The 26,461-nt window shown below is 38.0% G+C and overlaps 1 protein-coding gene across 1 annotated transcript in view; it reads left to right on the top strand.

Moving 5' to 3' along the window:
- The first annotated feature begins 603 nt into the window (after positions 1 to 603).
- LOC135760505 (NLR family CARD domain-containing protein 3-like) overlaps positions 604 to 26,461 on the top strand; it is a 41,452-nt gene continuing 15,594 nt past the window's right edge. The window contains exon 1 of the mRNA XM_065274513.2: positions 604 to 815. The gene's annotated coding sequence lies outside the window, so the exon portion shown is untranslated. The remainder of the gene's footprint in view (positions 816 to 26,461) is intronic.

Raw genomic sequence — 26,461 nt, 5'->3', positions numbered from 1 at the left:
GGGTGTGTCAGAAATGTCAGCCCAATCAGCGGCAAGATGTATAAAACCACGCGGTAGTAAAGAGACAGCTCGCTCAATGGGTTCAAGTTGGAATGTTGTCTTTCATTCTGGACGGCAAGGTCAGTGACTGTAACATCGAGGGTATTTTACAGTATTAAACACACATTTATAACGATTTCATCAGGCTTTAGAAACAATTAAAAAAGAACACAAAGAATGGCCTCTCAGCTACCGTAGTTGCAACTCTTGCGTCATCACAACAGGGTGTTCAATGCATCACCGTTTCTGTTTAATAAACGTTGTGTAACGTTTTGTCGGGGCTGAACGCAGCCCTGGTAACAGGTTTAGAGAGAGATACGTTTTCTTTTGTTTGGTGGGTGTGTAAAAATGCCAGCCCAGCAACATTGTTTTTAAATATACATTTTTGTAACAAATTGAAACAAAACAAAACAAAACAAAAAAGAAACAAAACTGTAACTACAGTAAAATACCGCTAGATGGAGGTGTTCACACTAAACACTGTCATCACGGTGTGCACACCGGATTCGCTTGACAGCTGTTTCATGTTTTGAGTTTCACACCCTGAAATCTAACAGACAACACATCATTGTCAACTCAGTTACATCCTTAAATCCACTTCACAGTAATTACTATGAGATTAGGGGTGGCTTTAGTATTTGTTTGTTCTGATTGGATCGATTACCAGATTACCAGAAATGTCAAAGAATGTGAGAGAAGTGGAAGAAGAATCCAAAGAGACGCCATCACGAGACTTTAAAACAAACGTTGGATTTAAAATTCCGGTTTATTGTGTGGTAAGTTCTGAACTTCGTCATGATGTACTGTAAAAGTATAATAAGGAATTGCTGTCATTTGTGTGTCTGAACTTCTTTATATCAAACCAGTTTTACTCATTTATTTAAAAACAAAAGTCATTATTTATGTTTACTGAAACTATTAATTACATTTTACAAAGTGAAAGTCATCATAGAGAGTATAATCAGGGTATCTTCCGTCCATTCCATATCCGTTTTAAAATCAAAAACGGAAAACGAAATAAACAAATCGTATTTACATTTATCGTTTCCTTTAATAAAATGAAAAATATTGAAAGATGCTTTAAAAAGAATGATTTGATACATTTTTCTATATTTAGTTTTTCAGTCTTACTTTTTAAAACTAAATTGTAAAAAAATGAAATAAAGAAAATATTAAAATGCTTTATTTTCCAATTTTCAACTAAAGAGCTACCTTTTGTCCCCAGCATTTACAAACGTTACCGCTGGGGGGGCAAATACACGGAAATTGCACCTTTAGCAGGGCACGCAGATGTAATCATTAAGATTTTTAATGATCATATGACTTATAATTGTTTGCACACCTTTTAATGGGCGTACAAAAATGCTCTGTAATGAATGTTTGCAGGTTTTGCAGAGCATGAAAAGTCACTGCCACATAGATTATGACATGCAATCTGCCAGTGGCTTGGAATTCATGATCACTATAAAAGAACCCACCTCATCACCCCCCAATATCCAGCCATGGACACAATCATCATCATCAGTAATAACAATTTGCTTTTGCCGGTTGAATGTGTTTTATGTAATGTACTGCACTCATAAGAAATCTCCCCTTACATAACATGAACAAACAATAATGAGCTTAAAAATAGTCCACAAACTTATCTAATTTATAGATATCTATGATTGGAGTGGCAGTAACTTTACACGTTTCAACTTTTCACAAAATCTGCAAAACATTGCAGAGCATTTTTGTATGCCCATGTTGGAAAGGTGTGCAGAAAAAAACATTCCCAGTTGGTCCCAAATTGCTTAGTGGTAAAGCTGAGGTCATGAACACAGGGAACACAAATATTGATAAAATGCCTTATAATGCACTCTGAAGCCTCTACTAAATGCATAATTGTAAAAGTTTATTAGTCATAGGATAATTAATCATGTTAATGATTAAATCTGCGTGCCCTGCTAAATGTTATTAGAAGTCTTCGCTTTCCTCGTCTCAATAAAGAACCATTCACATTATAGCTATAATATATTGTTTTAAAAATCTTTTATATTAAAGAGAATAGCAAAGTTACCACAACTATAACGATAAATTTACAATGAACGGTATCGTTTGGATCAATTTCTGAGCGATTTTCCCAACTGATAAACCATAAACCATTGACAGCCAATTAAATCTATTTGAACTTCAAGTGCACGCGCATTTGAATGACAGATGCCACTAAGAAGCTGAGGTCCATTACATGAAATTATATCAGGTATCCAGCACTGATGGAGTTACTGCATGTGAAATTGACTACGTAATGCTTTTTACTTTACATTAACAACGCCAAAAATGTAAGATATTAGATTAAACAAACTACTAGATTCACTGTTTAGAGTTACGTAAAACGCAGCGTGTTGAGGACATCTGCTCGCTGTGTAAATGCAACAAGAACAATATATTTACACATTCTATAAACAACTGCAAAAGTTTTTATTACAGAAAATATGCAATATCATGCCTATGAAGGTTAATGATTTGCATAAAGTTGCAGTTATCGTCCGGTGATGTGGACGCTAATATATTTATTGTTATAATTAACGTCTGTTACAATGTAAATATGATTAACGTTATAGTTAATGTGAACGGCCCTTAAGAATTTTTCAGTAGACTAAGAAGCTAACTAGAAAAATGTATCAATATTTCGTTTTCTTTTTTTCATTTTGTAAATGGAAACGATAAATGAAAAATCGATTTGTTTTTTCATTTTCCATTTTTTATTTTAAAACGGATATGGAATGGACGGAAGATACCCTGATTGAGGGTCCGTGTACCTTTTGATAGTTTGTTTTTCAACTTCAAATGAAGTAAGCAGAAACGAGAAAACGGCTCCTTTGTTCGTTTTTTTCGTTTTTTTACCGAAAGACGAAAAACGAGATTTCGGGTTGATTGTTCGTTTTTTTTTGTTTTTTGGTAAAAAACGAATAAACCACTCTAAAATTCGTTGTGACGTGTGGGCGGTCGCTAGACGCACCTCTCCGCCAATTGGTCAACCAAAATGTGAATATGTGACATCATCCGTTGTTCCTCAAGTCTGTTCAACAAAATAAAAGTCCTCCGCTGATGTAGCAATAGGCTAATCTTTAAACTTTACAAGTCAGGTCTTAAATTGTGCTTTCTTCTCTGTAACTTAACGGGTTTCGGACCATTTTTTTTTTCATAAATATTAATCTGCACCTGCATGGTTTTATTTTATTATTTTATTTTTTTATATTTGGTGAAGCCGCGCTACCCTTTATAAACAGCGCAGATAGGATAGGGTTTCCCAAAAGCATAGATCGTAAAAACCCTTACGAAAATTAAGCATGGTTTTATTGTGGTAAAACTGTAGTAACCATGTTTTTGGTGAATGGATTACTATCAGCAAAACTATGGTTTTACTACACTAACCATGGTTTAACTATGGTTTTTAAAAACCATAGTTGTCAAAACCATGCTATTTTGTGGTTACCATGGTTTTACTACAGTAACCATGGTTTTTTTAGTTTTAACTGTAGTAAAACCATGGAGTATTTTCGTAAGGGAACGATCGTACGAATCATCTTAGAATTTCCCAAAAGCTTCGTAACAAGCACTTGAAAATCATCGAAGATCTACGAGTGGTCTGGAGTAATCGTTAATTCTTAAGTGCATCGTAAGACAACAGTTACAAGGACACCTGCAGGACAACCAGCAAATTGCACTCCTGCAATGACGATAATGTAATGTTTTAAATAGGCTATATTTATTTATTGGGTTCTTATTTGTTTATTTTATATTAAATATTTAATATATTTTATATTAAATATATAATATAATCTTATAAAAATTAAAAATTAAAATGAGAAATCAAATTTAAACGACAAAACATAAATTAATAAAGAAGTAAAACGTATTTGGTACAAGTTGGTAAAAGTTTTTTTTTTTTTGTATTTTGGAAAAGTTGGTATTTTATATTAAATATTTATTATATTTAATATATTAAATAAAGATGCGAGCGATCGTTACGTGCATCTTTGGGAAACGCAAATGAACCACAAATGTTCGTTAAGTAGCTCGTAGAAAGGGCTCTTAGGTGCAATGTTCAACCAAGTGTAAAAACGTACCTTTCTTCAGTTTTGGACAAGAGATAAAGTTTGATTTATATGACAGATATGAAAAGTTATTAAAAATACAATGTCATGTGGTAATTTTGTTGAAGTGATGATTTCGGTTTGTCTTCGGTTGATTTCTGTGTGCGCGCTTTTGTTTTTTAATAATGAACCACAAATCGCGTTCTTGTGAAGAGGAAATTATCTTATTTTTAATCTGTTTATTACAACTAAAATAATATTTTTTTGTTAAATTTTTACTTCATGAATGTAAAAGCAAGTAATTTGGTGGATGCTTCAACACAGTGCAACAGAAAGCTTTGGCACATTTTTGCCGGATTTATTTGTTTTATGAAGAATTGATGTTGAATCAAATCAATATTGGATTGATTCAATCTCTTACAGTACACGTGATTTAATAAACACACGATGATATTTGCTGTGTGGTGAATAACAAGATCTAACAGTAAATAATAATCAATATCTAAAAAATAGAGAAACTCAAAATAAGAGGACAGAATACGACAAGCAAGTTCTGCATAATGCATAAATGCTGATTGAGCTTCATGTTTCTTTATTGAGATAACGCGCATTGGCTTGGCTTATAATGATCGAGCTAAGCTCATTGCTGGTAAGAATGATGATAATTATTAAGACATTATTAATTAAATAGATTTGTAATAATTGTTCATTTATATTTATATTAATATTGAATGTTAGACCTATATATAAAAAATATATATAATAATAATTAATTATTAATAAATAAATATAATAATTTTAGATATATTTATTTTTATGTCTCTAATTTTAGTGTTAGCACCAACAAAAAAAAACATGAATGAAAGATACATTTGCAAATTACATGGTACATTAACCCTAAGAGCCCTAAGGTCATTTTTACAATGTATTGTCCGTCTGGTTTTATTTTCTTAAAAAGCTTGTAAAACATCAACCCTGTAGTGCACAGACAATCTACAAACATCTTTTTTTTCAGGACAAGTTGGACTGTCAGAATATGTGTGTTGTATTGATGTCACATGAATGTAAAATAAGTTATGGGACCATAAAGACAAATAAAAAAATAAAACAGAAATTGAATCAATTATATATTTATTGTAATCACACACAAAATAATAAAAGCTAAGCATTTTTCCTCTGTAAAACAGTTGTCTCATGTCTTTGGAGTCCTTGAGCACAGAAATGAACATTATAAATTATACAGATCAAAAATTATTTAAATTTTTACAAAAAAAGTCCAGGCGCTTTCATTACATTTATTGATGCAAAGCCTCAAGCCACATGCGTGATGACGCACACATGCGTCATGACGCACACATGCGTGATGACGTACACAAACAAAAAGCATCAGTGGACATTGTAGCATTTAGCTAGCGGTAAACCCGATAGAAAAATCGATAAATTATGGACATCAAGTGGATACATCTAGGATGTAAGAGTTTGGATGCATTGCTGAACAACTCCGAAAAGAGGGACAAGTTTCAGGCTGGATAAAAAACTTTCTGTAAAAGCTAGAAAGACACCAAATATATCCCCGTGATGGCTAACTCCTCAGCTATTAGCAGAAAAAAACGGTAAGAAGCTACGTTTTACGGTTATTAAGTTATTTAAATATGAATCAGAGGTGCCGTTTTCAATCGTCGACGATTGATTAGGTTTCTGAGGGTTAACAAGCGGAATTCACGCGGTACAATATTTGCCATGGCTATACTCATGAGTACTTTTTAAATGGCTTCTTTTTAGTCAAAGATTTGTATTTAGTACAGTCACACTGCATGTTTGGGAAGTTTGACAGTACTTTTCAGTCGTTAGATTTTTTTAGTATTCCCACTCATGCAAATATGACTATTGCACAAGTAGCCTATCTTTTTATATTTCTCCATAAACCTTCGAATACTAACAAACAAATCTGCTATGATTTTCATAGTTTTGCAATACCAATACATAAAATTACATCCTAACCCAAACCCCAAATCTAACCCCAACACCAAGCAATAATTTAAAAATAAAATAAACAGGAAAAACAATACTCAAAATAACATTAAAAATAAAGTCGTGCGAGCCGGGCGGGACACGAAAAACTATTTATAGAAATAAATGTGGTCACACGAAAAAAGCAGAAAAGCGTGTCCATGAATACGAATAAATATAAAATATTTCGTAATTATACCACATAATGCCTTGAGGTAGGGTTGCAACACCAACTGATAAGGAATATAATGAATAGTTTGACATTACTTATAAAATGTATTACAATAAATCTTTATAATCTTTTCTCGGGAAATTATGTTTTGAATGTTTTAGGTAGCCTAATTGGCTTCGTTTATTGACTATTTATTTATATATTTATTAAGGCATTCTAACATCTCTGAGTATATTCATGGCAAGAACCGGTTAATCTATACACAAGTTACAAGGTGATCTACACACAGTCGAGAACAATTTTGCAAAAATGGTTCTTATTTAGGCCTGTGTTTTATTGCTCTGAGTTTGGGAAATAGAATTTGTGGAATTATATGAAAAATATTAAAATATATTTCAATAATAAATATATAATATAGCTGCAAGCAGCGATACGGGGTCAAGCACCTTCAGCGCAATGAGCACCCAAAGCACAGCAAAAACCACACGACGCAGCAAATGCGCAAAGCGCAGAAAGCGCGCAATACAGAGCCCGAACCCGAAGCAAAGCAAATGCAGAGCAGAACCACTGCAGTGCGGAGCAACAACAGTAAAGATGGCAAAAATATAACACGTGTGGAAAACCAGACAGGTTGAGAAGAACGTGTTAAAGGGAACACAAAAGGAAATCTCAATAAGTGAAAGTAAGAGCTGGGATTCAAACCCATGACCTCAGGTTCCCAAAGCAAGGCACTAACCGCATGCGCCACTGAGTAAACGATTAAACCACTGAGTTGGTGTGTCCAAGCTATAGAATAGAGATTTAGAGCTGTAAACATTGATATCAAGCAATTACCAAACGTGCAGAAATGACAACAGAGAGCACAAATAACTGAAATACAATGTATTGTATGAAAATCACAAAACTTAAGTGAGAAAAAAAGTTAAGACAAAAAACACTGCACATGGGATTCGAACCCATGAACTCAGGTTCCCAAAACACAGCAGTTACCGCATGCGCCACTGAGTAAACGATTAAACCACTGAGTTGGTGTGTCCAAGCTATAGAATAGAGATTTAGAGTTGTAAACATTGATATCCAGCAATTACCAAACGTGCAGAAATGACAACAGAGAGCACAAATAACTGAAATACAATGTATAGTATGAAAATCATAAAACTTAACTGAGAAAAAAGTTAAGGCAAAATATCACAGCCCATGGGATTCAAACCCATGACCTCAGAATCTCATGGCATGTGGTTAACCAGAAGCGCAACTCAGTTAACACAGCTCAAAGGGCAGCAAAAAACAGCTTAGGTGCTGCAAGGATTGACATATGCCAATCAACACAGATGCAGAACTGACAGTGCAGCGCAGAACTAACAGAAATACAATATATATGAGAATCAAAAAGCTCAAGTGAGATTGAAGACAAGAAGATCATTCTGTATAGTAATAGTAATATACAGTCACATTAATTTACTATGACAAATAGACAACGTCACAGGCACGGTCAACTTTGGAGTGGTATTTCTAAGAAAGAGAACAGAATATCAAAAATCTGTTCAGTCATTTCTGTGCGGATTGCTCCAAACATTATACGAGCAGTACCTGGCATAAAATAAACAAAATTTGTAAAAAGAGTAGCGAAAAAATCATCTACCATATGCTTTACAATAACACATGAACAGAATGTTGGAAAATGACAAACGAGGTATCGTTGCAATCGGCATAAACCAGTGAATACAATTTCACAAAGAAATTAATATCAGACAAAGTATTCAGAAGTTATAAGCAGTTCCATAAGAACTGTTATAGTTTATAACCCCTAGGTGGCGCTATACTCTGACTTCCAAGGTACCTTCAAGACATCATGCTGAATCTCCCAACTGATTTTTGCACGGATATGTCCAATAGTTCAAAAGATATAACAATTTATGACAAATTTCAAAATGTCGGACAGATGTGTGTGGTCAAACCCGGCATAATACACATCGACAGATGCGGCATGAGGTAAGCAATCCATAGACATCAAGATCATAATTTTCTGACAAACAGTTCAGAAGTTATGGGCAAAAATAGCCTATTTTATTATCTCATGACCCATAGGTGGCGCTGTCACCAAATTTGGCATGGACCCCAAGTTCATGGTCCACATGAAGTGTACCAAATTTCATTTCAATTGATCAAAGAATGACTGAGCTACAGCTTCAGAACCATTTTTGCGTCAACCTCGTTAAGTTTGCGCATTTATTACTTTTGAACAAAGATAAATATCAAAATTCTGTTCAGTCATTTCTATGCGGCTTACTCCAAAGATCATCTGTGCCAAATCTCATAAGAATTGAACAACATTTGAAGGAGGAGTAGCGAAAAAATGGAATACTGTACATTTCAAAATGGCCGCTACTGTAATGGGTGGAGTTTTACTGTAAGGTATTAAAAGCAACAAGCATGAGGAGAGCAATCACGTGTACTAAGTAGAATTTTCATAGATCAAGCGGATCAGAAGTTATAACCCTTTGAACATTGAATTTTTGCACTGCTGGTGGCGCTATAGAGTTAGTACTAGAGACCCCATTTTTGGTCACATGACTTTTTAAGACCACCACTACAACTGTGCCAAATTTCATCATTTTCCTATGTACGGTTCATAGGGCTGCCATAGACACCTATGGCTAAGAAGAAGAAGAAGCAGAATAATAATAATAATACTAACAAATATAGCTGCAAGCAGCGATTCGGGGCCAAGCACCTTTAGCGCAATGAGCACCCAAAGCACAGCAAGCAACATAGAAGGTATCAATAACCCAATGCTCACTGACCACCCAAGGTGCATCAAGAACACAAAGCGCAGCAAGTACCCAAAGCGTTGCAATGACAGAGCAGAACCACCGCAGTGCAGAGCAGCAACAGAAAACATGGCAAAAATAGAACATATGTGAACTACAGACAGGTCAAGAAGAATAGGTGGGAAAGAACAAAACTTTAATAGAAGAAATTAACACCTGCCTCAGGTGGGATTCGAACCCATGAACTCAGGATCTCTATGCATACGACTTAGTGGATGCGCCACTCAGCAGACACAGCTCAAGGGGCAGCAGGAAAGAGATTACAGAAATGCAAGCATTGACATATGCCAATCACCAAAGATGTAGAAATGACACCGCAGAGCAGAAATCACAGAAATACAATGTATATGAGAATCAAAAAGCTCAAGTGAGATTGAAGACAAGAAGAACATTCCGTAGAGTAACGCTATAAAATGTAATATAAAGTAATTAACTATGACAAATAGACAACATCACAGGGACGATCAACTTTACAGAGGTTTTTCTCAAAAAAATTCCTAGGTGCAAGAAAAATCTGTTCAGTCATTTCTGTGCGGATTGCTCCAAACATTATACGAGCAGAACCTGGCATAAAATAAACAAAATTTGTAAAAGGAGTAGCGAAAAAATCATTTACCATATGCCTTACAATAACACATGAACAGAATGATGGAAAATGACAAACGAGGTATCGTTGCAATCGGCATAAACCAGTGAATACAATTTCACAAAGAAAATTAATATCCGACAAAGTATTCAGAAGTTATGAGCAGTTCTATAAGAACTGTTATAGTTTATAACCCCTAGGTGGCGCTGTATTCTGACTTCCCAGATACAATCAGGACATCATGCCGAAGCTTCCTACCGATTTTTGCGCCAATATATCCAATACTTCAAAAGTTATAACAATTTATGACAAATTTCAAAATGGCGGACAGGCGGTTCGGTCAAACCCGGCATAATACACATCGACAGATGCGGCATGAGGTAAGGAATCCGTAGACACCAAGATCATAATTTTTTGACAAACGATTCAGAAGTTATGCGCAAAAATAGCCTTTTTTCCTATCTCATGACCCATAGGTGGCGCTGTCACCAAATTTGGCATGGACCCCCAGTTCATGGTCGACATGAAGCGTACCAAATTTCATCTCGATTGATCAAAGAATGACCGAGATACAGCTTCAGAACCAATTTTGCGTCAATCTCGTTAAGTTCACGCATGAATTACTTTTAAATAAAGAAAAATATCAAAATTCTGTTCAGTCATTTCTATGCGGCTCACTCCAAAGATCACATGTGCCAAATCTCATAAGAATTGAACCAAATTTGAAGGAGGAGTAGCGAAAAAACGAAATACTGTACATTTCAAAATGGCCGCTACTGTAATGGGTGGAGTCTTACTGTAAGGTATTTAAAACAATAAGCATGAGGAGAGCAATCACGTGTACTAAGTAGAATTTTCATAGAGCAAATGGATCATGAGTTATAACCATTTGAACATTGAATTTTTGCACTGCTGGTGGCGCTATAGAGTTAATGCTAGAGACCCCATTTTTGGTCACTTGACTTTTCAGGACCACGTCTATAACTGTGCCAAATTTCATCATTTTCCTATGTACGGTTCATAGGGCTGCCATAGGCACCAATGGCTAAGAAGAAGAAAAAAGTACAATTCCAATAGGTGTCTCAGCACCTTCGGTGCTTGACCCCTAATAATACTAACAATTCCAATAGGTGTCTCAGCACCTTCGGTGCTTGACCCCTAAATATAGCTGCAAGCAGCGATTTGGGGCCAAGCAGCTTTAGCGAAATGAGCACCCAAAGCATAGCAAACAACATAGAAGGTATCAATCACCCAATGTGCATTGAGCACCCAATCAAAAACACAAGGCGCAGCAAGTACCCAAAACGTAGCAATCACAGATCAGAACCACTGCAGTGCAGATCAGCAACAGAAAACATGACGAAAATAGAACATATGTGAACTACAGACAGATCAGGAAGAATAGGTGGGAAAGAACAAAACTTTAATAGAAGAAATTAACACCTGCCGCAGGCTGGATTCGAACCCATGAACTCAGGATCTCTATGCATACGACTTAACAGATGCGCCACTCAGCAGACACAGCTCAAGAGGCAGCAGGAAAGAGATTACAGAAATGCAAGCATTGACATATGCCAATCACCAAAGATGTAGAAATGACACCGCAGAGCAGAAATCACAGAAATACAATGTATATGAGAATCAAAAAGCTCAAGTGAGATTGAAGACAAGAAGAACATTCCGTAGAGTAACGCTATAAAATGTAAAATAAAGTAATTAACTATGACAAATAGACAACATCACAGGGACGATCAACTTTACAGAGGTTTTTCTCAAAAAAATTCCTGGGTGCAAGAAAAATCTGTTCAGTCATTTCTGTGCGGATAGCTCCAAACATTATACGAGAAGAACCTGGCATAAAATAAACAAAATTTGTAAAAGGAGTAGCGAAAAAATCATTTACCATATGCCTTACAATAACACATGAACAGAATGATGGAAAATGACAAACGAGGTATCGTTGCAATCGGCATAAACCAGTGAATACAATTTCACAAAGAAAATTAATATCGGACAAAGTATTCAGAAGTTATGAGCAGTTCTATAAGAACTGTTATAGTTTATAACCCCTAGGTGGCGCTGTATTCTGACTTCCCAGATACAATCAGGACATCATGCCGAAGCTTCCCACCGATTTTTGCGCCAATATATCCAATACTTCAAAAGTTATAACAATTTATGACAAATTTCAAAATGGCGGACAGGCGGTTCGGTCAAACCCGGCATAATACACATCGACAGATGCGGCATGAGGTAAGGAATCCGTAGACACCAAGATCATAATTTTCTGACAAACGATTCAGAAGTTATGCGCAAAAATAGCCTTTTTTCCTATCTCATGACCCATAGGTGGCGCTGTCACCAAATTTGGCATGGACCCCCATTTCATGGTCGACATGAAGCGTACCAAATTTCATCTCGATTGATCAAAGAATGACCGAGATACAGCTTCAGAACCAATTTTGCGTCAATCTCGTTAAGTTCACGCATTAATTACTTTTAAATAAAGAAAAATATCAAAATTCTGTTCAGTCATTTCTATGCGGCTCACTCCAAAGATCACATGTGCCAAATCTCATAAGAATTGAACCAAATTTGAAGGAGGAGTAGGGAAAAAACGAAATACTGTACATTTCAAAATGGCCGCTACTGTAATGGGTGGAGTCTTACTGTAAGGTATTAAAAACAATAAGCATGAGGAGAGCAATCACGTGTACTAAGTAGAATTTTCATAGAGCAAATGGATCATGAGTTATAACCATTTGAACATTGAATTTTTGAGATGATGGTGGCGCTATAGAGTTACTGCTAGAGACCCCATTTTTGGCCAAATGACTATTTATGACCACCACTACAAACAGTGCCAAATTTCATCATTTTCCTATATACGGTTCATAGGGCTGCCATAGACTCCCATTGGGGAAGAAGAAAAATTTACTAACAGAAACAATGACCAATATAGCTGCAAGCAGCAATTGCGGGGTCAAGCACCTTCAGCGCAATGAGCACCCAAAGCACAGCAAAAACCACACGACGCAGCAAATGCGCAAAGCGCAGAAAGCGCGCAATACAGAGCCCGAACCCGAAGCAAAGCAAATGCAGAGCAGAACCACTGCAGTGCGGAGCAACAACAGTAAAGATGGCAAAAATATAACACGTGTGGAAAACCAGACAGGTCGAGAAGAACGTGTTAAAGGGAACACAAAAGGAAATCTCAATAAGTGAAAGTAAGAGCTGGGATTCGAACCCATGACCTCAGGTTCCCAAAGCAACGCACTAACCGCATGCGCCACTGAGTAAACGATTAAACCACTGAGTTGGTGTGTCCAAGCTATAGAATAGAGATTTAGAGCTGTAAACATTGATATCCAGCAATTACCAAACGTGCAGAAATGACAACAGAGAGCACAAATAACTGAAATACAATGTATTGTATAAAAATCACAAAACTTAAGTGAGAAAAAAGTTAAGACAAAAACCACTGCACATGGGATTCAAACCCATGAACTCAGGTTCCCAAAGCACAACAGTTACCCCATGCGCCACTGAGTAAACGATTAAACCACTGAGTTGGTGTGTCCAAGCTATAGAATAGAGATTTAGAGCTGTAAACATTGATATCCAGCAATTACCAAACGTGCAGAAATGACAACAGAGAGCACAAATAACTGAAATACAATGTATTGTATAAAAATCACAAAACTTAAGTGAGAAAAAAGTTAAGACAAAATATCACTGCACATGGGATTTGAACCCATGACCTCAGAATCTCATGGCATGTGGTTAACCAGATGCGCAACTCAGCTAACACAGCTCAAAGGGCAGCAAAAAACAGCTTAGGTGCTTCAAGGATTGACATGTGCCAATCAACACAGATGCAGAACTGACAGTGCAGAGCAGAACTATCAGAAATACAATGTATATGGGAATCAAAAAGCTCAAATGAGATTGAAGACAAGAACATCATTCTGTATAGTAATGCTATACAATGTAATATACAGTCACATTAATTTACTATGACAAATAGACAACGTCACAGGCACGGTCAACTTTGGAGTGGTATTTCTAAGAAAGAGAACAGAATATCAAAAATCTGTTCAGTCATTTCTGTGCGGATTGCTCCAAACATTATACGAGCAGTACCTGGCATAAAATAAACAACATTTGTAAAAGGAGTAGCGAAAAAATAATCTACCATATGTTTACAATAACACATGAACAGAATGTTGGAAAATGACAAACGAGGCATCGTTGCAATCGGCATAAACCAGTGAATACAAATTCACAAAGAAATTAATATCAGACAAAGTATTCAGAAGTTATAAGCAGTTCCATGAGAACTGTTATAGTTTATAACCCCTAGGTGGCGCTGTACTCTGACTTCCCAGGTACCTTCAGGACATCATGTCGAAGCTCCTTACTAATTTTTGCGCGGATATGTCCAATAGTTAAAAAAATATTACAAATTATGTGAAATTTCAAAATGGCGGACAGGCGGTTCGGTCAAACCCGGCATAATACACATCGACAGATGCGGCATGAGGTAAGCAATCCATAGACATCAAGATCATAATTTTCTGACAAACAGTTCAGAAGTTATGGGCAAAAATAGCCTATTTTATTATCTCATGACCCATAGGTGGCGCTGTCACCAAATTTGGCATGGACCCCAAGTTCATGGTCCACATGAAGTGTACCAAATTTCATTTCAATTGATCAAAGAATGACTGAGCTACAGCTTCAGAACCATTTTTGCGTCAACCTCGTTAAGTTTGCGCATTTATTACTTTTGAACAAAGATAAATATCAAAATTCTGTTCAGTCATTTCTATGCGGCTTACTCCAAAGATCATCTGTGCCAAATCTCATAAGAATTGAACAACATTTGAAGGAGGAGTAGCGAAAAAATGGAATACTGTACATTTCAAAATGGCCGCTACTGTAATGGGTGGAGTTTTACTGTAAGGTATTAAAATCAACAAGCATGAGGAGAGCAATCACGTGCACTAAGTAGAATTTTCATAGATCAAGCGGATCAAAAGTTATAACCCTTTGAACATTGAATTTTTGAACTGCTGGTGGCGCTATAGAGTTAGTACTAGAGACCCCATTTTTGGTCACATGACTTTTTAAGACCACCACTACAACTGTGCCAAATTTCATCATTTTCCTATGTACGGTTCATAGGGCTGCCATAGACGCCTATGGCTAAGAAGAAGAAGAAGAAGCAGAATAATAATAATAATAATAATAATAATACTAACAAATATAGCTGCAAGCAGCAACACGGGGTCAAGCACCTTCGGCGCAATGCACACACAGCACAGCAAGCACACAAAGCACAGCAAATTCACAATGCACAGCAAGCACACAAAGCACAGCAATTACACAAATCACAGCAGGCACACAAAGCACAGCAAGCTCACAAAGCACAGCAAGCACAAAAAGCACAGCAAGCACACAAAGCACAGAAAGCACACAAAGCACAGCAAGCTCACAATGCACAGCAAGCACACAAAGCACAGCAAGCTCACAATGCACAGCAAGCACACAAAGCACAGCAATTACACAAAGCACAGCAAGCACACAAAGCACAGCAAGCACACAAAGCACAGCAAGCACGCAAAGCACAGCAAGCACACAAAGCACAGTAATCTCACAAAGCACAGCAAACTCACAAAGCACAGCAAGCACACAAAGCACAGCAAGCTCACAAAGCACAGCAAGCTCACAAAGCACAGCAAACTCACAAAGCGCAGCAAGCACACAAAGCACAGCAAGCTCACAAAGCACAGCAAGCTCACAAAGCACAGCAAGCTCACAAAGCACAGCAAACTCACAAAGCACAGCAAGCTCACAAAGCACAGCAAGCACACAAAGCACAGTAAGCACACAAAGCACAGCAAGCACACAAAGCATAGCAACAAAAAAAGCACTGCAAGCACACAAAGCACAGCAAGCACAGCAAGCTCACAAAGCACAGCAAGCTCACAAAGCACAACCAGCACACAAAGCACAGCAAACTCCCAAAGCACAGCAAGCACACAAAGCACACAAAGCACAGAAAGCACAGCAAGAACCACCACAATGCAGAGCAACAACAGCAAACATGGAAAAATAGAACACATTTGAACTACAGACAGGTTGAGAAGAACTGATGAGGAAGAACAAAATACCTGACTCAGGTGGGATTCAAACCCAGGAACTCAGAATCTCAATACATATGATTAACTTGATGCGCCACTCAGATGACACAGCTCATGAGGCAGCAGAAAAGAGATTAGAAAGCTACAAGGATTAACATATGTCAAATTAGTTTATAAACCCTAGGTGGCGCTGTACTCTGACTTCTCAGGTACCTTCAGGATATCATGTCAAAGCTCCTTATCAATTTTTGCACAGATATGTCCAATAGTTCAAAAAATATAACAATTTATGTCAAATTTCAAAATGGCGGACAGGCGGTTCAGTCAAACCTGGCATAATTCACATCGACAGATGCGGCATGAGGTAAGCAATCCATAGACATCAAGATCATAATTTTCTGACAAACAGTTCAGAAGTTATGGGCAAAAATAGCCTATTTTATTATCTCATAACCCATAGGTGGCGCTGTCACCAAATTTGGCATGGACCCCAAGTTCATGGTCGACATGAAGTGTACCAAATTTCATTTCAATTGATCAAAGAATGACCGAGCTACAGCTTCAGAACCATTTTTGCGTCAACCTTGTTAAGTTTGCGCATTTATTACTTTTGAACAAAGATAAATATCAAAATTCTGTTCGGTCATTTCTATGCGGCTCACTCCAAAGATCATCTGTGCCAAATCTCATAAGAATTGAACCGCATTTGAAGGAGGAGTAGCGAAAAAACGAAATACTGTACATTTCAAAATGGCTGCTACTGTAATGGGTGGAGTCTTACTGTAAAGTATCAAATTCAATAAGCGGGATGAGAGCAATCACGTGTACTAAGTAGAATTTTCATAGATCAAATGGTTCACCAGTTATAACAGTTTGAACATTGAATTTTTGGACTACTGGTGGCGCTATAGAGTTACTGCTAAAGACCCCATTTTTGGTCACATGACTATTTATGACCACCTCTACAACTGTGCCAAATTTCATCATTTTCCTATGTACGGTTCATAGGGCTGCCATAGACTCCCATTGGGGAATAATAATAATAATAATAATAATAATACTAACAAATATAGCTGCAAGCAGCGATACCGGGGTCAAGCCAAACATGGCAAAAAATGATTCATACGTGATGACTGCCATGATTTAACATCTAAGTTTGCATTAGTTTTATGAAAAAAAGCAATTTATTCGTATCTTGAGACCACTAGGTGGCACTGTGCCGAAAGAATAGATGGTGCCTCAGGTCATGACTGTGATGACACATACCAAATTTAGTGTAAATACAATAAAGCGATACGGGGATATAGCCTTAAATGACTTGACCACTAGGGGGCACTGACCAAAAAATAAATTGTGACTCAAGTCTTGATTGTGATGACACCCACCAAATTTAGTGTGAATACGATAAAGAGATGCAGAGATATAGCCTTAAATGACTTGACCACTAGGGGGCACTGACCAAAAAATAAATTGTGACTCAGGTCTTGATTGTGATGACACCCACCAAATTTGGTGTAAATACGATAAAGAGATGCAGAGATATAGCTTCAAATCTCTTGACCACTAGGGGGCACCGAAAAGTTTACAAGTCCTCCCAGAACATGTTGCTGATGAACCACACCAAGTTTCATAACAATACGCAATTGCATTTCTGAAATACTTGAACTTAAAGAAAAATTCAAAATGGCCGACACACAAAATGGCCGACCAAAAACCATTTGGTATCGTTTGACTCGGCATGCCTCATGAAATCTAACAAGACCAGTCTCATAATTTTAAATTCAAATTTGCAGTAGTTATAAGCAAAAATAGACATTTTTTATATCTCGTGACCAGTAGGGGGCAGTGTGACGAAATGGTGCATGCACCCTCAGGTCATCACTGTTATGACATATACCAAGTCTCATATTAATACGCAAAAGTTTTGCGAAGATACAGGCTCAAACACATTTTGGCGTGCTACCTCTCGCATTCTTTGATGCGTTATACAACAACGGATAGGTCTACCGAAAATCTTTTGATAACTTTTTGTCTAGAGTGTCTCTAGATGATGCATACCAAAAATCAAGCCAATCACACGAGCGCTCTAGGAGGAGTTCGAAAAAGTAGCTGTTCAATATAATTCAAAATGGTCGACAGGTAGTAGGTTTGACTCAGACATATTTGGTACAGTCGGACTCAGCATGAGCCAAGGAATCAATAGAGTGAAGTCTTATGTCATAGTGGCAATTTAATCAAATGATATAAAGATTTTAAAAAAAATTTTTACATATCCTGACCACTAGGTGGCGCCGTTCTAAAGATTTATAGGTGTGCTCAGAACATGTCACTGATGAACCATGCCAAATTTCGTAGCGATACGTCACTCTGTTTGTGAAATACTGAACTTAATGAGAAAATTCAAAATGGCCGACACCCAAAATGGCCGACCGAAAACCATTTGGTATCGTTTGACTCGGCATGCCTCAAGGAATCTAACAAGACCAACTTCATGATTTTAGACTCAAGTTTGAAGTAGTTATAAGCGAAAATAGGCATTTTTCGAATCTCGTGACCACTAGGTGGCGCTGTGACGAACTGTTGCAGGCACCCTCAGGTCATGACTGTTATGACATATACCAAGTTTCGTGTCGATACAATAAAGTTTTGTGAAGATAAGGCCTCACGTCCGTTTTGGCATGCTCGCCGCCATATATGTTGTCAATTTATATGAGAACGCATTGGTCTATCAAAAAGCTTTTGATAACTTTTTGTCTTGGGCGTCTCTAGATGCTACATACCAAAGGACATGCAAATCGGACAAACGGTCTAGGAGGAGTTCGAAAAAGTAGGTTTTACGAAAAATTCAAAATGGCGGAAAGATGTGCATGACACAAATTACATCAATGTGTGCATTTGAATCATCATGAGCCAGGGATTTAGAGGAAACAAGAATTTAGTTTCTAGGACTCATGGGTCAGAAGTTATGAGCATGAACATAAGTGGATTTTTGGACTGTTGGTGGCGCTAGAGGGTTTGAGTCAGACACACCAATGTTGCTATAGTAACTTCTGAGACTGTCCTCTACATGTGTGCCAAAATTCATAACTTTCCTATGTACGGTTCTATGGGCTGCCATTGACTTTCGGCGGAAGAACGAGGAAGAAAAATAATAATAATAATAATAAGAAAACTAACAATAACAATAGGGTTCTACGCCCCTTCGGGGCTTGACCCCTAATTACAATAGGTGTCTCAGCACCTTCGGTGCTTGACCCCTAATAATACTAACAATTACAATAGGTGTCTCAGCACCTTCGGTGCTTGACCCCTAATAATAATAATAATAAGAAAACCATCAATTGCAATAGTGGCCTGCCGCCCTGCGGGCTTGGCCCCTAAATATAGCTGCAAGCAGCGATTCGGGGCCAAGCACCTTTAGCGCAATGAGCACCCAAAGCACAGCAAGCAACATAGAAGGTATCAATCACCCAATGCTCACTGACCACCCAAGGTGCATCAAGAACACAAAGCGCAGCAAGTACCCAAAGCGTTGCAATGACAGAGCAGAACCACCGCAGTGCAGAGCAGCAACAGAAAACATGGCAAAAATAGAACATATGTGAACTACAGACAGGTCAAGAAGAATAGGTGGGAAAGAACAAAACTTTAATAGAAGAAATTAACACCTGCCTCAGGTGGGATTCGAACCCATGAACTCAGGATCTCTATGCATACGACTTAGTGGATGCGCCACTCAGCAGACACAGCTCAAGGGGCAGCAGGAAAGAGATTACAGAAATTCAAGCATTGACATATGCCAATCACCAAAGATGTAGAAATGACACCGCAGAGCAGAAATCACAGAAATACAATGTATATGAGAATCAAAAAGCTCAAGTGAGATTGAAGACAAGAAGAACATTCCGTAGAGTAACGCTATAAAATGTAATATAAAGTAATTAACTATGACAAATAGACAACATCACAGGGACGATCAACTTTACAGAGGTTTTTCTCAAAAAAATTCCTAGGTGCAAGAAAAATCTGTTCAGTCATTTCTGTGCGGATTGCTCCAAACATTATACGAGCAGAACCTGGCATAAAATAAACAAAATTTGTAAAAGGAGTAGCGAAAAAATCATTTACCATATGCCTTACAATAACACATGAACAGAATGATGGAAAATGACAAATGAGGTATCGTTGCAATCGGCATAAACCAGTGAATACAATTTCACAAAGAAAATTAATATCCGACAAAGTATTCAGAAGTTATGAGCAGTTCTATAAGTACTGTTATAGTTTATAACCCCTAGGTGGCGCTGTATTCTGACTTCCCAGATACAATCAGGACATCATTCCAAAGCTTCCTACCGATTTTTGCGCCAATATATCCAATACTTCAAAAGTTATAACAATTTATGACAAATTTCAAAATAGCGGACAGGCGGTTCGGTCAAACCCGGCGTAATACACATCGACAGATGCGGCATGAGGTAAGGAATCCGTAGACACCAATATCATAATTTTCTGACAAACGATTCAGAAGTTATGCGCAAAAATAGCCTTTTTTACTATCTCATGACCCATAGGTGGCGCTGTCACCAAATTTGGCATGGACCCCCAGTTCATGGTCGACATGAAGCGTACTAAATTTCATCTCGATTGATCAAAGAATGACCGAGATACAGCTTCAGAACCAATTTTGCGTCAATCTCGTTAAGTTCACGCATTAATTACTTTTAAATAAAGAAAAATATCAAAATTCTGTTCAGTCATTTCTATGCGGCTCACTCCAAAGATCACATGTGCCAAATCTCATAAGAATTGAACCAAATTTGAAGGAGGAGTAGCGAAAAAACGAAATACTGTACATTTCAAAATGGCCGCTACTGTAATGGGTGGAGTCTTACTGTAAGGTATTAAAAACAATAAGCATGAGGAGAGCAATCACGTGTACTAAGTAAAATTTTCCTAGAGCAAATGGATCATGAGTTATAACCATTTGAACATTGAATTTTTGAGATGATGGTGGCGCTATAGAGTTACTGCTAGAGACCCCATTTTTGGCCACATGACTATTTATGACCACCACTACAACTGTGCCAAATTTCATCATTTTCCTACATACGGTTCATAGGGCTGCCATAGACACCAATGGCTAAGAAGAAGAAAAAAGTACAATTCCAAAAGGTGTCTCAGCACCTTCGGTGCTTGACCCCTAATTACAATAGGTGTCTCAGCACCTTCGGTGCTTGACCCCTAATAATAATACTAACAATTCCAATAAGTGTCTCAGCACCTTCGGTGCTTGACCCCTAATAATAATACTAACAATTCCAATAGGTGTCTCAGCACCTTCGGTGCTTGACCCCTAAATAGCTGCAAGCAGCGATTCGGGGCCAAGCACCTTTAGCGCAATGAGCACCCAAAGCACAGCAAGCAACATAGAAGGTATCAATAACCCAATGCTCACTGACCACCCAAGGTGCATCAAGAACACAAAGCGCAGCAAGTACCCCAAGCGTTGCAATGACAGAGCAGAACCACCGCAGTGCAGAGCAGCAACAGAAAACATGGCAAAAATAGAACATATGTGAACTACAGACAGGTCAAGAAGAATAGGTGGGAAAGAACAAAACTTTAATAGAAGAAACTAACACCTGCCTCAGGCTGGATTCAAACCCATGAACTCAGAATCTCTATGCATACAACTTAGACAGATGTGCCACTCAGTAGACACAGCTCAATGAGCAGCAGAAAAGAGCTTACATGCCATACAAAGAATTCAGAAGTTATAAGCAATTCTAAAAGAACTGTTATAGTTTATAACCCCTAGGTGGCGCTATTCTCTGATTTCCTCAGGACATCATGCTGAAGCTCCCTACCGATTTTTGCCCCGATATATCTGATACTTCAAAAGTTATAGCAAATTATCACAAATTTCAAAATGGCAGACAGGCGATTCGGTCAAAGCCGGCATAATACATATCGACAGATGCGGCATGAGCCAAGGAATCCGTAGACACCACGATCATAATTTTCTGACAAACGATTCAGTAGATATGGGCAAAAATAGCCTTTTTTCATATCTCATGACCCATAGGTGGCGCTGTCACCAAATTTGGCATGGACCCACAGTTCATGGTCGACATGAAGTGTACCAAATTTCATCTCGACTGATCAAAGAATGACCGAGCTACAGCTTCAGAACCATTTTTCCGTCAATCTCGTTATGTTCACGCATTAATAACTTTTGAATAAAAAATAAAATCAAAATTCTGTTCAGTCATTTCTATGCGGCTGACTCCAAAGATCACCTGTGCCAAATCTCATAAGAATTGAACCACATTTGAAGGAGGAGTAGCGAAAAAACGAAATACTGTACATTTCAAAATGGCCGCTACTGTAATGGGTGGAGTCTTAATGTAAAGTATCAAATTCAATAAGCGGGATGAGAGCAATCACATGCACTAAGTAGAATTTTCATAGATCTAATGGATCATGAGTTATAACCATTTGAATATTGAATTTTTGAGATAATGGTGGCGCTATAGAGTTACTGCTAGAGACCCCATTTTTGGCCACATGACTATTTATGACCACCACTACAACTATGCCAAATTTCATCATTTTCCTACATACGCTTCATAGGGCTGCCATAGACTCCCATTGGGGAAGAAGAAAAATTTACTAACAGAAACAATGACCAATATAGCTGCAAGCAGCGATTCGGGGCCAAGCACCTTTAGCGCAATGAGCACCCAAAGCACAGCAAGCAACATAGAAGGTATCAATCACCCAATGCTCACTGACCACCCAAGGTGCATCAAGAACACAAAGCGCAGCAAGTACCCAAAGCGTTGCAATGACAGAGCAGAACCACCGCAGTGCAGAGCAGCAACAGAAAACATGGCAAAAATAGAACATATGTGAACTACAGACAGGTCAAGAAGAATAGGTGGGAAAGAACAAAACTTTAATAGAAGAAATTAACACCTGCCTCAGGTGGGATTCGAACCCATGAGGTCAGGATCTCTATGCATACGACTTAATGGATGCGCCACTCAGCAGACACAGCTCAAGGGGCAGCAGGAAAGAGATTACAGAAATGCAAGCATTGACATATGCCAATCACCAAAGATGTAGAAATGACACCGCAGAGCAGAAATCACAGAAATACAATGTATATGAGAATCAAAAAGCTCAAGTGAGATTGAAGACAAGAAGAACATTCCGTAGAGTAACGCTATAAAATGTAATATAAAGTAATTAACTATGACAAATAGACAACATCACAGGGACGATCAACTTTACAGAGGTTTTTCTCAAAAAATTCCTAGGTGCAAGAAAAATCTGTTCAGTCATTTCTGTGCGGATTGCTCCAAACATTATACGAGCAGAACCTGGCATAAAATAAACAAAATTTGTAAAAGGAGTAGCGAAAAAATCATTTACCATATGCCTTACAATAACACATGAACAGAATGATGGAAAATGACAAACGAGGTATCGTTGCAATCGGCATAAACCAGTGAATACAATTTCACAAAGAAAATTAATATCCGACAAAGTATTCAGAAGTTATGAGCAGTTCTATAAGAACTGTTATAGTTTATAACCCCTAGGTGGCGCTGTATTCTGACTTCCCAGATACAATCAGGACATCATGCCAAAGCTTACTACCGATTTTTGCGCCAATATATCCAATACTTCAAAAGTTATAACAATTTATGACAAATTTCAAAATGGCGGACAGGCGGTTCGGTCAAACCCGGCATAATACACATCGACAGATGCGGCATGAGGTAAGGAATCCGTAGACACCAAGATCATAATTTTCTGACAAACGATTCAGAAGTTATGCGCAAAAATAGCCTTTTTTACTATCTCATGACCCATAGGTGGCGCTGTCACCAAATTTGGCATGGACCCCCATTTCATGGTCGACATGAAGCGTACCAAATTTCATCTCGATTGATCAAAGAATGACCGAGATACAGCTTCAGAACCAATTTTGCGTCAATCTCGTTAAGTTCACGCATGAATTACTTTTAAATAAAGAAAAATATCAAAATTCTGTTCAGTCATTTCTATGCGGCTCACTCCAAAGATCACATGTGCCAAATCTCATAAGAATTGAACCAAATTTGAAGGAGGAGTAGCGAAAAAACGAAATACTGTACATTTCAAAATGGCCGCTACTGTAATGGGTGGAGTCTTACTGTAAAGTATCAAATTCAATAAGTGGGATGAGAGCAATCACGTGTACTAAGTAGAATTTTCATAGATCAAATGGTTCACCAATTATAACAGTTTGAACATTGAATTTTTGCACTGCTGGTGGCGCTATAGAGTTACTGCTAGAGACCCCATTTTTGGTCACATGACTTTTTAGGACCACCACTACAACTGTGCCAAATTTCATCACTCTACTACTTACGGTTCATAGGGCTGCCATAGACTCCCATTGGACAAGAGTAAGAATAATAATAATAATACTAACAATTGCAATAGGTGTCTCAGCACCTTCGGTGCTTGACCCCTAAATATAGCTGCAAGCAGCGATTCGGGGCCAAGCACCTTTAGCGCAATGAGCACCCAAAGCACAGCAAGCAACATAGAAGGTATCAATCACCCAATGCTCACTGACCACCCAAGGTGCATCAAGAACACAAAGCGCAGCAAGTACCCAAAGCGTTGCAATGACAGAGCAGAACCACCGCAGTGCAGAGCAGCAACAGAAAACATGGCAAAAATAGAACATATGTGAACTACAGACAGGTCAAGAAGAATAGGTGGGAAAGAACAAAACTTTAATAGAAGAAATTAACACCTGCCTCAGGTGGGATTCGAACCCATGAACTCAGGATCTCTATGCATACGACTTAATGGATGCGCCACTCAGCAGACACAGCTCAAGGGGCAGCAGGAAAGAGATTACAGAAATGCAAGCATTGACATATGCCAATCACCAAAGATGTAGAAATGACACCGCAGAGCAGAAATCACAGAAATACAATGTATATGAGAATCAAAAAGCTCAAGTGAGATTGAAGACAAGAAGAACATTCCGTAGAGTAACGCTATAAAATGTAATATAAAGTAATTAACTATGACAAATAGACAACATCACAGGGACGATCAACTTTACAGAGGTTTTTCTCAAAAAATTCCTAGGTGCAAGAAAAATCTGTTCAGTCATTTCTGTGCGGATTGCTCCAAACATTATACGAGCAGAACCTGGCATAAAATAAACAAAATTTGTAAAAGGAGTAGCGAAAAAATCATTTACCATATGCCTTACAATAACACATGAACAGAATGATGGAAAATGACAAACGAGGTATCGTTGCAATCGGCATAAACCAGTGAATACAATTTCACAAAGAAAATTAATATCCGACAAAGTATTCAGAAGTTATGAGCAGTTCTATAAGAACTGTTATAGTTTATAACCCCTAGGTGGCGCTGTATTCTGACTTCCCAGATACAATCAGGACATCATGCCAAAGCTTACTACCGATTTTTGCGCCAATATATCCAATACTTCAAAAGTTATAACAATTTATGACAAATTTCAAAATGGCGGACAGGCGGTTCGGTCAAACCCGGCATAATACACATCGACAGATGCGGCATGAGGTAAGGAATCCGTAGACACCAAGATCATAATTTTCTGACAAACGATTCAGAAGTTATGCGCAAAAATAGCCTTTTTTACTATCTCATGACCCATAGGTGGCGCTGTCACCAAATTTGGCATGGACCCCCATTTCATGGTCGACATGAAGCGTACCAAATTTCATCTCGATTGATCAAAGAATGACCGAGATACAGCTTCAGAACCAATTTTGCGTCAATCTCGTTAAGTTCACGCATGAATTACTTTTAAATAAAGAAAAATATCAAAATTCTGTTCAGTCATTTCTATGCGGCTCACTCCAAAGATCACATGTGCCAAATCTCATAAGAATTGAACCAAATTTGAAGGAGGAGTAGCGAAAAAACGAAATACTGTACATTTCAAAATGGCCGCTACTGTAATGGGTGGAGTCTTACTGTAAAGTATCAAATTCAATAAGTGGGATGAGAGCAATCACGTGTACTAAGTAGAATTTTCATAGATCAAATGGTTCACCAATTATAACAGTTTGAACATTGAATTTTTGCACTGCTGGTGGCGCTATAGAGTTACTGCTAGAGACCCCATTTTTGGTCACATGACTTTTTAGGACCACCACTACAACTGTGCCAAATTTCATCACTCTACTACTTACGGTTCATAGGGCTGCCATAGACTCCCATTGGACAAGAGTAAGAATAATAATAATAATACTAACAATTGCAATAGGTGTCTCAGCACCTTCGGTGCTTGACCCCTAAATATAGCTGCAAGCAGCAATTGCGGGGTCAAGCACCTTCAGCGCAATGAGCACCCAAAGCACAGCAAAAACCACACGACGCAGCAAATGCGCAAAGCGCAGAAAGCGCGCAATACAGAGCCCGAACCCGAAGCAAAGCAAATGCAGAGCAGAACCACTGCAGTGCGGAGCAACAACAGTAAAGATGGCAAAAATATAACACGTGTGGAAAACCAGACAGGTCGAGAAGAA

The sequence above is a fragment of the Paramisgurnus dabryanus genome, chromosome 4 (genome assembly GCF_030506205.2).
Source record: "Paramisgurnus dabryanus chromosome 4, PD_genome_1.1, whole genome shotgun sequence".
NCBI lineage: Eukaryota > Metazoa > Chordata > Actinopteri > Cypriniformes > Cobitidae > Paramisgurnus > Paramisgurnus dabryanus.
Note: the sequence above shows the minus strand (reverse complement) of the source record. Positions and strands in the feature narration are given on the sequence as shown.